General features: G+C 41.7%; 1 protein-coding gene across 2 annotated transcripts in view; it reads right to left on the bottom strand.

The window, feature by feature from the left end:
* The window catches only part of GTDC1 (glycosyltransferase like domain containing 1), a 428,985-nt gene extending 416,027 nt beyond the window's left edge, over window positions 1-12,958 (bottom strand). The window contains exon 1 of one of the 2 annotated variants that reach the window (XM_064287241.1): window positions 12,884-12,958. The gene's annotated coding sequence lies outside the window, so the exon portion shown is untranslated. Of the gene's footprint in view, window positions 1-12,878 lie in introns of both variants that reach the window. The other variant, XM_064287242.1, reaches the window with a different exon arrangement.
* Between the last annotated feature and the right edge of the window lie 2,687 nt (window positions 12,959-15,645).

Here is a 15,645-nt window from a genome sequence, read left to right as displayed (position 1 = left end):
GCATCACTGGACCCAGCAGGCAGCTCACCCAGACAATTTCAGTAACGGATTTTGGCTCTCTGTGCATAATAGACGAAAATCCTTATGAAGTATCCAGTCTGTCTTACAGCTGAGATTTGAACCTGCTGCAGATGTCACATCTAAATTCTTGAATGGATTTTTATCATCAGTGTCACCTATAAAACAAGACAGTGTCACCAACAGCATCGTCCTAGAGAATATCTATTTCAGTACTGCTAAGCTTTCTGCATCATAACTGATAGTCATTTGACTAAAACAGGGGTCAGCAAACTAGCATCATAACTGATAGTCATTTGACTAAAACAGGGGTCAGCAAACTAGAGCCACTGCCTGTTCTTATGCAGCCCACGGTCTAAGAATGATTTTTTACTTTTTAAGCGCTTGACAAAAAAATTTTTAAGAATATTTTGTGACATGTGAAAATGATATGGAATTCAAATTTGTGTCCATGAATAAAGTTTTATTGGAACAAAGCCACACTCAAGCATTTATGTGTGCGTTGTCTATGACTGTTTCGGAAACCCTGGTGGCGTAGTGGTTAAGTGCTACGGCTGCTAAACAAAAGGTCAGCAGTTCCAAACTGCCAGGCACTCCTTGGAAACTCTATGGGGCAGTTCTACTCTGCCCTATAGGGTTGCTATGAGTCGGAATCGACTGGACGGCAGCGGGTTTGGTTTTGGTTTTATGGCTGTTTCACACTACAACCGCAGACTTCAATATGTACTACCGAGACCACTTGACCCATAAAGCCTAAAATATTTACTATCTGGTCCTTTACAGAAAATCCCCTAGACTATTTTTTTTTTGGTGGGTAGACAACATGACACCTAGTATCTGCAGGATGAAGAACCTGAGTGGGAAGACTGTAATGATCCATTTGTTCCCCTGCCTCACTTCCATCCATCCATTCATTCATTTAACAAGTATTTGCTGGGCCAGGCTAGTCACTCTAGGCCACCCATAGTCACTTTGTTTTCCCTCTTGCCCCATCTTTGGCTTAGTCCAAGGGGTCTGTACTGCCCTTGGGTAGGAAGAGGACAAAGCTCAGCCTCATGTCAAATTCCACTTCACTTACACTGGCCTCTACTGGTTCCCCAAGTTCTCCTGGTTCTGGATTTCTGCTTTAGATTAGCCATTCTCCATAATGAAATTCCTGTATTGGTTACCAGTACCAAAATCTAGATTTCCTGACAGAGGCCCCAGGGCAGTAGGCTAAATCGCAGCATTCTATGGCTGTCCCTGCTCCAAGAGTCACCCTGTATTTTGAATGTTTTGAGTCCCTTGCATAACCCAACACTCTCCTGGTCTCCACTACTCTACCTGATCATAACTACACCTGGAGTTCATCATTTGCCTTTTACATTCAAACCGCTAGCATATGAATCTGAGTTCAACCTTCCCAATAGTCCTGTCATTCTGATGTTGGAATTTAGTTCTTACAATAGCCAAACTTAAGAGCACAGCAAAATACAACTCCTTATAGATGGATTTCCCAACTTAGGACACAACTATTGGTATCTTTTATTTTTCAGTAATTGTCCCCAAAAAAGAATATATCACCCCCAAGCAACATCCAGAACATTCCTTCCCCTTTTTCCCTCCACCACTGCTACTTAGCCCAACGTTTGTACACCTGTTTCATCTATACTACCCTCCACCTACTCCTAAGGTACCCAAGATACCTGTTTCTTGAACTTTGCTTCAGAATATATTGGGCTCAGGGCTCTCTTGCTCCTATTAAAGGGGAGAGTAAGGGGGAAAGGGGGACTCACTGCCACTGTTAGAATGCAATGGAGAAAGAAGCTTCTTTGGCTGGACTTCAAGAAGTCAGAACGTAATTTCCCACCGAAAAGATTTTAATAGGCCACAATGAGGTTATAATGCCCACACTACTAATGGCACTACAGAACTCATCTGCAATACACATTATATTGTCACAAACAACAATTCACAAACACATCCAGAACATAACCTATTCATAAGTTGTGGACTGATTATACTGGAAAACTGCTGTGGAAAGTCAGGCAGGCCATTACAGCAGACAGATAATCCTGGTATAAGGACTTCAGAGAAAACAGCAGTTCAGTTTCAACAAGTGAGTTTCACTACAACCATGAGGTAGTTTGCCATGGTTTACAGCTCCAAAAACTGCATTCAGAGCTCACAGCCGAAAGAGTGGTATCAAGCATGGGTAAGCTTACTGGAATATCCAATTAGCCATACCTCAATTTTGGGTAGCAACCATGTAGGTAGCATCAATCTTAAATAAAAACTAATATCTTCTTTAAAAACACATACAAGAGCCCTCTGCCCATTTGGAGAATGACATGAAAGTCCACTGACACACCCTTCCAATCAGGAAAAGGACTAGAGGCATGTAATACATATGCCAAACCGAAAAAAAAACAAACCAAACCCAGTGCCGTCAAGTCAGTACTGACTCATAGCAACCCCACAGAACAGGGTAGAACTCCCCCAGAGTTTCCAAGGAGCACCTGGCGGATCTGAACTGCCGAACCTTTGGTTAGCGGCCGTAGCACTTAACCACTACGCCACCAGGGTTTCCATATGCCAAAGGAATACTGATAATATTAGAACTTTAAAACTTGACCCATTTGATGAATCTAACCTCTTTTTCTTAAAGCATTTTTTAAATACTTTTTAAGAGAAAAATTTTAAGCATTTACTAATTCATTTAGTATGTTTAATTATATAAGCTAATATATTTAGTAAGATAACATATTTTTATGAAGGAAAGTTACTTTTCAAAACAAGCAAAACTTAGAAAAATGATACTGATCTACAATGTTTACAAATTTCTTCCATGTCTAGCTCAAGAGCAGAGCTAGTCTCATTATCTGCTTCTACATTCAATCTACTTTAGTATGTTGTTTTGACTGAACTGTATGAAAATAGTACCTCACAGAAATACGCAGTGAGAAAAAAAAGAGAAATATGTTACTACCAATAGCCTTTTCACAAAGTTAAGTATTCTTCTTTGATACCACACCAAAACTTCACAAGGAGAATTTATGGAACCTAAAACCCTATCAAGTTTTTGCAGTTACTCGCTCTTTGAAAGGATCTTTTTACGCATAATTTTCTAACATTGGTCACTTTGAAAATACCGTTCATTGAATTAGATAGCTATTCTAAACTTCATTGTTGGCTACAAATACTGTCAGTTGTTTTCCTTGAAGGGACAGGCTCGATTTGCTCATTTTCAAGAAAATGTCTGCCAAATAGCTAATCTGAATAAACATACTTTGTCTGGTAGTCACTTCTTCAAGTAAAATGATGTTCAAGAAAAATGTGGCTAGTTCAGCTCGCAACTTGGACAATCACATAAAGATTTTTCCCAAGACAACGAATATACTCTAGATATGTAGCAGAACTGTGTATTTCCCATTTCATTACACAGAATATCAAAACAAAGCGTACTCAAATGTTGGTATTTCATAAAATTAATAATTTTTACTGCTTCATCAAGGACATTCTCAAATAAACTGGTATTTTGTTTTTTACTGCAAATACATGACAGTGAAGAATACAATGATTACTAATACAGTTCACTGTTACTGGCATATAATACCTACTAAGATGCCCACAATTTTACCCACCACTGCTTTTACACTAGCAGGGCAAATGTCAAAGTAGCAAAAAAGGCAAATGGTATTACTATTAAAATAGTTTTAACTTTACAGACCTCCTGGACAGGCTCAGGAAATCCCAAACAATTTGAGAACTGTTGTCTTAAGAAAACACTGGAAGCTACGAACAATAAGTTTACATCCCAAAATTCTGAGTAAATATCCCCCAATATATTAAACATCTGCATGAATTCTTTAACTCAGAATGTACCTAATTTGTTCTGAAAATTAATTAATAATAACATAAGTAACGATAACAATTTCTAATGAGCACTTACACATATTATCTCACTAAACCTTCGTAATAACTCTGTTAAACACAACCAAACCCACTGTCATGAAGTCATTTCTGACTTACAGTGACCCTACAGGACAAAGCAGAACCACTCCATAGGGTTTCCAAGGCTGTAAATCTTTACTGAAGTGGACTGCTACATCTTTCTCTCGCAGAGTGGCCAGTGGATTCGAAACACTGACCTTCTGGTTAGCAGCCATGCACTTTAACCACTGCACTACCAAGGTCCTTAATAACTCTATTAAAAAGCTGTTATTCTACTTATGCTACAGATGTGGAAACCTGAGGTGGAAAGAGGTTGAACTCACCCAAGGTTACAAACAATATTTACTGGCTGCAGGTACTGCATACCTTACCTGTTGGGTTTTCATAACCACCTTTAAATAATCCTTTTTTTTTTTTTCCTGAGGTGTCCCTGGGTAGCATAAATGGTTAAGCATGCAGTACTAACAAAACGGTGGGCAGTTCAAACCCACCCAAAGGTATCTAAGAAGAAAAGCCTGGAAATCTGCTTCTGAATGGTCACGGCCATGAAAAACGCTAAGGACCACAATTCTACTCTGCAACATGTGAGTTCACCATGAGTCAGAATTGGCTCAATGGCAACTGGTTTTTTGGTTTTTTATTTTATTACTTTTTATACGTTTATTTGGAGCCTTGGTGGCATAGCAGTTAGCAGCTTTGGCTGCTAACCAAAAGGTCAGCAGTTCAAATCCACCAGCCGTCCCTTGGAAACACTATGGGGCAGTTCTACTCTGTCCTATAGGGTCACTATGAGTCTGAACTGACTCGACCGCAATGGGTTATACTTTTATTGGAGTCCCAAACCCAAAAAAAAACCTTGTCACCGTAGAGTCAATTCCGACTCATAGCAACCCTATAGGACTGAGCAGAGCTACCCCAGAGAGCTTCCAAGGAGCATCTGGTGGATGTGAACAGGGTGGTGCACATGGTTAACGCACTTGGCTGCTAAATAACAGTTTGGAGGTTCGAGTCCACCCAGAGGAACCTCAGAAGAAAGACCTGCCAATCTACTTCTGGAAAATCAGCCAATGAAAATCCACAGCTCTTCTCTTGACACTGAAGATGTTGTCAGGAGTTGGAATCGACTCAACAGTATCTGGTTACATCTTAATTACCCATTTTACGGATTAAAATACTGCTCAAAAAAGTAAAGTACCCTGCCCTAGGTTGCCCAGTTGCCAAGTGCTGGGTCATCTGCATACAAAGCTAAGTCTGTCTGACTCCAGAGAGTACACTGCCCTCTTCACACATCAGTGTACATCATTTGTATATAAACAGACTGATGGTTACAAGAGTCTTACCTCTGTTGTCAAAAGGAACAAAACTTCCTTCTTTTTAAAATAGTGTATGGTCTAGGTAGACAGAGCATTAATACACATTATTAAATGCTGCGTATGACGATAAATTAATGTGCCTAAGACTACTTTAACAAAAAACACTCCCAGGTCATATTATCATAGAGATGATAGTATCTCTCAAATTTCCTTCGAGATACAGAAACTGAAACTCAGGGTAAGTTACTAACTTCCCCCAAAGGCATGCTGTTCATAAATTGTTGCTGCTGCTGTTAGCTGCCTTCGAGTTAGGTTCACTGGTAGAATTCTTGCCTTCCATGAGGGAGACCCAGGTTCAATTCCCATCTAATGCACCTCATGTGCAGCCACCACCCATATGTCAGTGGAGGTTTGCATGTTGCTATGATGCTGAATAGGTTTCAGCAGAGCTTTCCAAACTGAGAAGGACTAGGAAGAAAGGCCCGGCAATCTACTTCCAAAGATCTGTCAGTGAAAACCCTATGGGTCACAACAGTCCAATCTGCTTTGTTCATAGATGGCAGAGCCAAAAATCGGTTCAGAGTGACCATGAAGCCCAACCTCTTTCAATCACTCTGCGTGCACATATTTACAAAGGCAGTAAATGTCCTAGAACTGCTCAAAAGGTCTGGGTACCAAGTTTGTTGGTAGAAACCAATCAAGATATGAATCATCTTGTATCTTAAAGGCCAAGAGATGAAAAAGAAACTGGTGAAAGCTGAAAATAGCTATGTCCTCAGGGGTTTAAGCAAGGCATCTATACACCATATATATACCATTTGCATCAGGTTGATTCTGACTCATGGCGACCCCAGTGTGTCAGAGTATTTAACTGTGCTTCACAAGCATCTATAGGAAATGTTAAAGAAAGAAATAAAACTCACTTATAAAGGTGTCAGACAGCACACATCTCTCTGTCTCTGTGACGGAGACAAGCTTGTCTCCTTTAACAACAAAAAAAGAGCCTAGAGGAAAATGTCATCACAGCTACACAGGCTATCTACAGATTACACAATAGCTTTCACATGCCAAGAGCCCAGGAATGCTGCAAACCCTAGCAGAAGGCAGGAGAAATAATTTTCCTAAAACTTTCCTAAACTCCAATGAATCAGTAAAATTTCTATTTCAAGTTAGGACCTATAAAGGTAAGAGGTCACACCCCGTGTTTCTATTTTAAGGGCCTACCATAGCAGCAATTGTGGGGATGGCGCAGGACTGGGCGACGTTTAGTTCTGTTGTACGTGGGGCTGCTATGATCAGAACCTACTCAACAGCACCTAACAACGACAACCAAACAGTGCAAAATGACCGTTTAATATTAAGCCTTAAGGGGGACAGATCAATTCACCCTTCTAATTTGTTGTAACTCAACTTTGAGGAAGTATAAACATCTCGAGATTGGACAGAGGAGTACGGCTTTAATTTCAAACAAATCATATTCTCAAGGAATTCCCACGTACATGTTCAACAAGAAGGTGACAAATGGAAGGCTGTGGTGTATCACCTAAAAGGGCAGGCAACACATGAGCAGTTATACTTGCCACAAGATACCACACTCTGGATTCCTTCTGTGGCAAAGGCAAAAAAAAAAAAAACCATAAGCAACTTTACCTCCTCCTGTTAATAGCTTCTAGCATGACCAAAAAGAGTCACAATCTAGTAATGTAAAAGCAGCTCACAGATATATATGGCGGGGAGGGGGGCGGTCAAGATTGAGGTCATGTCCCTTGACGTGCATCATTTACACTAAGGATTCTCCCACTTATCTGGATTAATTTCATGTACCTCATTTCATTCAGATAATTGAAGTTTTCCCTTTAGGATTGGAAAGTGTTTACCTCACCATAATTAGTAAACTGTCTACTTAAAAATACCACTACAAAAATTACCACCACCCCCCTTCCCTCAACATTCACATATACTCCACGGCCATTAAAAGTATGAGATTTTGGCCTTTACAGGAAATTTAGTTCAAAGTCCTCTTTAAAAAATTAGCACAAGAAATTCTCCAAGAAAAGTTATGGTCATTACCTTTTTAATACAGTGTTTGCGCTGCTTGTTAAAGACTTGGTAATTTGGGCATTCAATACATGACTACTGTTCTGAAACCAAATTAAAGGTTTAGACTGCTAAAGAGTTTGATGACTTGCCTCAATACAGTAACTGGGATTGTATGGACAACAAAATCAAAGAATTCTCTCTTTTTTATGAGCAGGCATTTAAGGGCCTTTTAATGAGAATTTACTTTTTAGTATATAATTACTAATGAACAAAAATACAGCCATTAAACACACTTCTTTACAGTACCATAAAACTTCCATATGTAAGAAATATATATGTATTAATTAAACTCAGGAAAAAATTGAAATGTGCAGTCTTATAAAACAACGTGGTGAAAATTATGTACCTTTTCTTCTTAAGTAACTTTCCTACCAGACTGATGAACCTAGTTTTTCTATATATGCTTATAATTTAAAATAGACTCTCTAGCACTAACGATGGCAATGACATGTCTAAACTTCATGTATGAATTGTAAATTTCTATATGAACACTCATTTCCCACAATGATAACTGAACTTACAGTTGGGATGAACTTATATCTAATCGATCTCTACCTATGCCCTGCTATGCACCAGGCACTGTTCTGAGTGTGGAGGACACCAGCAGAAACATGATAAATTTGGTCCCAACTCTCAGGGTACACAAAGCCTAGGAGGAAAGACAAATAATTAACATAAACACTACAGGAAAGTACAAGAAGCACTTGGTCAAGGTAGAGAAGACAAGGTTAGAAAATCAAACACTTAAAAATACTTGGCTATCATAGAAATTAGATAAAAACCACCAATTAAGTGGCTCAGCTAAAAAGAAGGCAGAGAACACAACAGCAGGAAAGAGACCTATACTTCATGACTGGAAAATTCCAGGGTGTCCAAGAATCACTGCTGCAAATGAAAAGTTGACCACCAAAATTATATTCAAAATTATTATTATTATTCAAATTATAACAAAGCACCCAGCTTTCAGCTAGGCTGTCCTCAGTATCCAAAGGGTCAATCTGGTAGTGCAAGCCCAAGAGACTGTATCACAATAAGTTGGTTCCGTGAGTTCTGACCAGGTTGCAGTAGGATCCCAACTGTATACCTATGAACAAGGACAGGTTTAAGCCCTCTAAGGCGAGGAGAAATGGCGGGCTGGCCTGGCTGTCAGGGTACTTAAGCAGGCTCTAGACAAGCTTCCGTTTCCACAATGGGCCTGGGATACAAAAAGGAGCCACACAAGAAACACCCTGACTCTGTGGACTATTTAATACTTGAGAAGGCTACTAAAAAGAAAGGTTGTGGAACTGCTTCTTTATTTTTTAAAATAAACACTCAAAACAAATTATTTAAATGACTTATGTACAATGTCACCAAATATGGGGGAAAAGGACTACACGTTCCTATAAATTTTTACTAAATGTCTCATTTTATGTCTTAATTTCATCTATACCTATATTGAAATATTCTAGATATTTCACACACATTACATTAAGATGTTTATGCCACGTATTTCAAAACTTCTGATGGGAAGAGTGTTTCTTAAAAGTGAAAATCTCACAGGCAAACTGAGTACATGCCAAGGGTACGGTGAGACCCCACATCTCTGTGACCAATAACTGCTCAGGGTAACAGAAAAATGCCAAAAGGAGATGGAGGTCTAAGTGTATTTTTAGTCTTAAACATCAATCCAAGAACTGAGTGGAAGGGACTGAGCCAACAAGAAGTCTTTGATCTGGCAGTGGGTAGGCCAAGCAGTCTGGGACTGACATTAGAACCAGCAATGATAGATGTGAAATAATTTGCTCCCTATAAATCAAACATCATCTTAGTCTACCATATAGTTCATTGTTTTCAGTAATGGCGTCAGTGGAAAAAAAATGAATCTAGTCCAAAAATGCATTCCCTATGAAGGCTATTAAGAGCTTGTCTGCTAAACAAAAGGTCAAAGTTTGAATCCACCAGCCACTCCTGGGAAACCCTATGGGGCAGTCCTACTCTGTCCTATAGGGTCACTACGAGTCAGAACTGACTCAGTGGTAATGTGTTTGGTATGAAGGGTATTGTCAAGATGACTCTAAGTGTTTAAACAGAAATCACTCTATGGAATTGGCACTGTACTTGCTAGGTCCAAACATTACTTGCCAAGACCATTCAAAAGACAGAATGGTGGTACTTTCCGAAAGAAATGCTTGAAAATTTTCCTCAGCTAATCTTTTTTTAAATAAACAAAACACACTATTTTAATCTATTAAAGAAAGAGGAGGTAAGAATAAGCTTAAGAGAAAAAGAAGACACACTGGCTTTTCTTTAAGTAACACCAACATGAACCATAGCATATCAAATACAGCCTTAAACGGTTTAAAATATCATTTCAGGACAGCCTGCCAAAGCAGTCTGAACTCCAAAAGTAATGTTCCTTAGAAAGATCTATATCCTAAAAAATACATCCTTATAAAGTGAAATCAAGCCTTTAAAATGTGGCCTACAGTGATTAGAGGGTCATTCAATTCATGGATGTCAAACTTTGTTCCAGTGGAAAATTTGTATTACTCTAGTTTAGCTGAGGTGGTCTATCAATAAATTTAAATAAGGGTGTCCTTTCCCAATTTCACAATGATTAACATATGTTAAATAATAAAATTCTTAATGTTAAGTTTTTCACCCAAAAAACTTATATATTTGAAGCCTGCTACCTCTTTTCAATACTGAAATCCAGTGTAACAAAGCATCTGATTCAATAGAAAAGAAAGGAGTTATTTCAAATTTACTATATCACAATTCATGACATCCAGGCAGTCAGCTATCTTAATAAATTCAATTAAGCCCAACAAATCCACAAGTATTAACAGAATACCCACTACATTTGACAATGGGTATAAAACACAACCAAACCTGTTACCATTGAGTTGGTTCTCATAGTGACCCTATCGGACAGAGCAGAACTGCCCCCATAGGGTTCCAGGCCTATAACCTTTGTTGTAGCAGACTGCGACAACCTTCTCCTGAGGAGCAGCTGGTAAGTTTAAGCCACCAGTCTTTCAGGTACCAGCCCAGTGCTTAACCACTGCGTCACCAGGGCGCCTTCTACAATGAGTATATAAAAATGAGTAAGACATGGTCAGTCCATCTTTCATGAAGCCCCCACCAAGGAAACTCAACACAAGCCAACAAGTACAGTGAAACCTGTGTGTGCCAGAATTTGATGGGTCTACCTTGTTCTTCCAAGTCTCCCAAGTTCTCTGCCCTTGACAGGGTGCAGTTACCACTTCTCTATTGCTCTCTATTTAGTGGAAAATACTTGAGTTTTCCTTCTCTGATGCATTTCCGTCTTACAAAGGTTCCAGCTTTCGAGGGTTTTACAAACTGCCTACACAGAGAGATGCAAATAATTCACTCTACCCCAGCCAGGACTTCTGAGCACCCAGAACTTCAGGACTTCTGCATGTGAGGCCTACTAAGACAAGAGCTGGAATTAGATTACTGTATTTGTACAGGACCACTCTTCCTAATTAATATCAAGGTTATATTCGCCATAAACTCTAAGATTCGTGAAATACCAATCTCCTGGGATTGGCATAGACTAACTGAATCAAGAAGGCAAATAAAAATTTTTGAAGTGAAAAATAATTACTAAATTCAAAGTGACGATGGAAAATAATTTTTCAGTAGAATGTAAACACCTTCTGACTATAAATTATCTGTATGTTTTTAATCTACTGACTCCAAAACACAAGCTAAGGCTCAATGTAGGGGAAAAAAATTAGTAACTACATGGCTTTTTTTAAGATGCCATAATCACAATTTCTGGTATAAGAATATCTATTGGGAAGTTCTGAATTAACTGTCTAGTTAATTTAAGTCAACAAGATCTATTTAGCTCCTGGTAAATCTCTTCAAGAAACTGATTCCTAATGTCTCTCTGTAAAATAATGGGGTTGGATTACACTGCTAAAGTAATTTACAAATAGATAATTCTGTACTTCTGTGGTTCTTCTACGTGCATTAAGAATAAACCTCAACATGGTTTGGAAACCGAAGAAGCCATCTTAACTTCTCACATTGGTAATGCTATAAAACTCACTGTCTCCTACCTATCTCATTCATATCATGGTTCAGATCTTACCTACTCCCTGTTTTCAACTTTCTCAAAGAAAGTTTCATGATTCAAACGGCACTCCCCCAACTCTCAATGCTAAAACGACTTCATTAAATACAGTACATAACACTAAGGAAAATTATAATAAAAGGAAATGGGAGCTGAGGAGAATCTATTCTACCTCAGACCAGGAATACACTAATTTAAATCCAATATTGCACTTAGTATGTGGGTTCCTACATAAAACTCCTGTCAAGGTTAAAGCTTGAGGTTAAACAGGTTAATAGAATCCAATAAAATACTAAACTTCTTTTCAGCAGCTCCTTTACCTGACCACTACATTAAGCTTTAAAACCAAATTCAGGGATATCCCCAAATAACTAAGGTGAGCCAGGGCACACGGGGGCTGCATACTGAAATCCACCTTGTGTGGAAAATCACCATCAACTTACGTTTTCCATTTCAGAGTGTGATACAGGTGGAGGAAAAAGTGTGAAGCCTTCTCTTTGAACCTCCCATCACACTACCACAAGGCACTAATTTAAGAATTATCTCAAAGATAATCTAATGCAGTACACATCTAAGACTCCAAAAGTTGTATTTGAGAGTGAAAAAAAAATAGGTTAAATAAATGTATTACTGCAACTCCGCTGTTGGGTACGTTGCTGAATTTACAAAACTGAAATTCTGAAAACGCTTCTGGCCAAACAGATAAGGACTGCCTGGTTCCGGATCAAAATAAGTATATGCTGAATCTTCATACGAATGCTTCTGGAGGGGACACATTGAGATCTTCTGCCCCTGCGGACAGTGGGGCTGGGGGGTCGGTAAGGGCGACTATGGGGCCAGGCACAAAGGTTTCCTCCAGGAAGGCCCCGGGGAGCGCGTCGCGAGGGACCATCGGCCTGACAGCCTCCTGATCGGCGAGGAGGTCCCTCCGCTTACTGTCGCCAACCCGGCGGACCCAGCCTCCTTTCGACCCGCGCCGAGGGCGACGCGCCCCACCGCCCATGCGCCCCTCGCCTGCCGCGCGGACTCCACGGCGGCGAGGAGCCGGCGGGCGCGGCCGCGGAAAGCGGGCAGACACGTACGACAGGTTAAAACCGAGAAAATGAAATTAGCAAGTGGCCAGCTTGCAGGAGGGATGAAACGCAGAGACCTCTGAGCCCCGCTCCAAGCGCGGGGCTGGGGGCATCTTCGGGAGCGCAGCGCGTGCGCCCGAAAAACGCGCCGCCCGCGCGGCCCTCAGCTCCGCCCTCCCCCCACCCCCCCGGCTCCCCTCGCCGCCGCCGCCGCCGCCGCCGCCGCCGCCACCGCCCCTCTGGGAACTCCGCGCCGCGCGGCCCCGCGGGGCGGGCGCCGAGGAGGGAAGGGGAGGGGCGCCGCTCCCCGCCTCCCCGCCGGCCCGCGCGGGTCCCAGCCCGGAGCCTACTCACCTCCTCCTCCTCCTCCTCCTCCTTCTTCTTGTCTCTCCTTCCTGGCCACCGGCGCGGCCCAGCCGGCGACGCGCTGACGCCGCGCCCCTCCCCCACGGCCGCCGCCGCCACCGCCCCTCCCGGCCCGCTGCTGCCTCGACCCCGGGGCGGGTCGGCGCAGGCCCCGCCCCCGGCCCGCCCGCGCGCTTGAGGCCCCGCCCCCTGCGCAGCTCGGACGCTAAGGCGCCGCTTCCCTGACTCAGCGGCCACCCGAGCTCGCGCGAGCCGCGCCTCCCCGGCGGCTTACCCGGCGGCCGGCCCCTCTCCTCGCCACCTGCCCGCTACACGCTGAGTGCGCGCCGCTTCCTTCCTCCCCACGCGCTCTTTCCCCTTTGTCATCAACACTTCAGTCCGCTTTTTCCATAGCCCCAGTCCTGTTCTAAGCTCGCGTTGCCACCTTCTCTTTCCTTTTGGACTGTCTTCTCAGCCCACTGGGTCATTCTTGGCTTCCTCCTTCACTCTGCCTCCGGCCCCTACTCTCCCCTTCTCGTGCCTCTGCCTGGCCTGCTGGAGCTTCTGGGTCCCGGTGCGTCCCTGGCTCCTTCCCTGCCATCTCTATCTGGTCTGCAGCTCGGACGTCCTTGGTGCCTGCTTTGCCAGTGCGTCCTCATTTACCTCCTTTTCGTCTCCTCTCGATTCCTCCTGGTTGACCTCATGCTTTCCTTTACCTACATTTTACACGTTCTTTCAGTTCTGGCTACTCCACACACTTAAGATGCAGTTTGGTTATTCAACAATTGCATGTTCGCGTTCCCACTTATATGGAGCCACCTTGAGCAATTAAAACTAAAAAAGCTTGCCCAGTTCCGTGTATGTTTTCTTTATGCAATGATATATTGATTGGACCACTTACATTTCAAGGAATGGATTTTTCTAGTGGGGCTTGCAATTTACAAATTTTGGGTGTTTTCCCCCCTACAGCCAAACCCCGCTTTAACTTTTTTATAAAATACATGGTCAGTAGAACGAGAATCAGGACCTTTTAGATCTGTTGCTTTCCTTACCTGTAAAATGAGGAATTCATTCCTTCCACATTTAAATTTCTGTGACTCTAAATTAAAGGATTCTGTATTTGGAAAGAGGTTGTGGGTTAAATGAGTCAACCGAGGGGGAAATATGCAAATATAACTGGGTGTCTGGTTTATTCGGTAACTTCATTTTTAAAACTGCAACTTTGAAGAGTTAAACTGTGATGTAAAATGAGTTAAGGAACATACCAAATAAAGAAAACTGATTAGGCCTTTGGAGTTATAGCCACAAGTTGTTTTAAGTTATGTGAGTAAACACTATTATACTTAAATTGAAGAGCTAAAACTATCATTTCTCTTCCATCCTAAACAAAATCCAGGCTCTATGTGGACCTTCAGAGTTTAAAACCATTGTTGAATTGAACAACAGCACTGCAAGCATTTGAAATCCTAATAACCATCTGCCTATCCACTGCCACACAAATTGGGAAACAGAAAAGAGTAAATGCCAAAAACTAAAAGTGAGGGCTCCTAACTATACAGGAAACTAGTAAACCCTATTGCACAGAATAAGTACCTGAGAAAACCCAAAAGACCATGGCTGCCATTTCACTGTTTTGGAAATAGAATCACAGAATTTGCTAAGTGAATTATCTAGTCCTTAAGACCACCCGGAATCTAATCTTTTCATTTTACAGAATAAGAACTCAAACCCAGAAAGAGTAAATCACTTGCTTAATATTATCCAGTTAACTGGAAACAAAGTTGTGATTCACACATAGACCTCCTGTCACCCATACCTGCCAGCATCTGACTTACAGTGAACACATAAAGCTGGGGCCCTGGTGGTGCAGGGGTTGTGTGTTTGACTGCTAACCAAAAGGTCCGCAGTTCAAATTCACCACCCACTCCTGGAGAACCCTCTGGGGCAGTTCTACTCTGTCCTATAGGATCACTATGAGTCGGAATTGCTGGACAGCAATAGGTTTTTGTTTTTTTAACAACAGAGTTCGTGGACTTTGCAGCTGTGCCTACATGGTCTGAGTGATGTATGAAATTACACTTGGAATTAGATAGGAAGGTTTGCTGTCAGAGACTGTTTTGTCCTACTGGTTTCAAGGATTCCAGTTGCACAACTTCCATCTCAGGCGGTCAGGGTTCATCTGTGTAATCCAGGCAATTCTGGCCAGGCCTCTGGAGTCCATGTCCTAACCAAACATAGTCATCCTAAGCTGTGCCAAGAGCTGTGCCTGACTGTAAGAATTATGAAGTCCCTGTTGTCAAGAAAATTACAACATTTGGGGGAGGTAAAATATGAAACATAAAATGATAAACAATTCAACATTGATAATCAAGGATTCAATTGTAAATTCCAAATTTTAAGCTGGAAAACACCAATGCAAATGAAGGGAAGATTTCTTAAAGGACAAAAAAATGTAGAATTTGGATTGCTTTATAGGAAAAAGATAAAAGAAATTGCTCGAACAAGGGTACTGAGAAGAAAATAGGTATGCCAAGAGTGAGGAAGAATTATTTCACCAGGCCTGTCTTCCAAAAAGCCTCTGGGTGGACTCAAACTGTCAATCTTTTGGTTAGCAGCCGGTCATGCTAATTGTTTGTACCACCCAGGGACTCTGAAACATTAACAGAAGGCCTGAATTTGAGCTGAAGTATTAAGACTTGATCTAATAGGAGATCATTCTGGGTGGACTTGGGGGTGAGAGGGAGGAGGCGATGAGGCAAGTAGACTAACCTCATCA

The sequence above is a fragment of the Loxodonta africana genome, chromosome 6 (genome assembly GCF_030014295.1).
Source record: "Loxodonta africana isolate mLoxAfr1 chromosome 6, mLoxAfr1.hap2, whole genome shotgun sequence".
NCBI lineage: Eukaryota > Metazoa > Chordata > Mammalia > Proboscidea > Elephantidae > Loxodonta > Loxodonta africana.
This window is presented reverse-complemented; position numbering and strand designations above follow the sequence as displayed.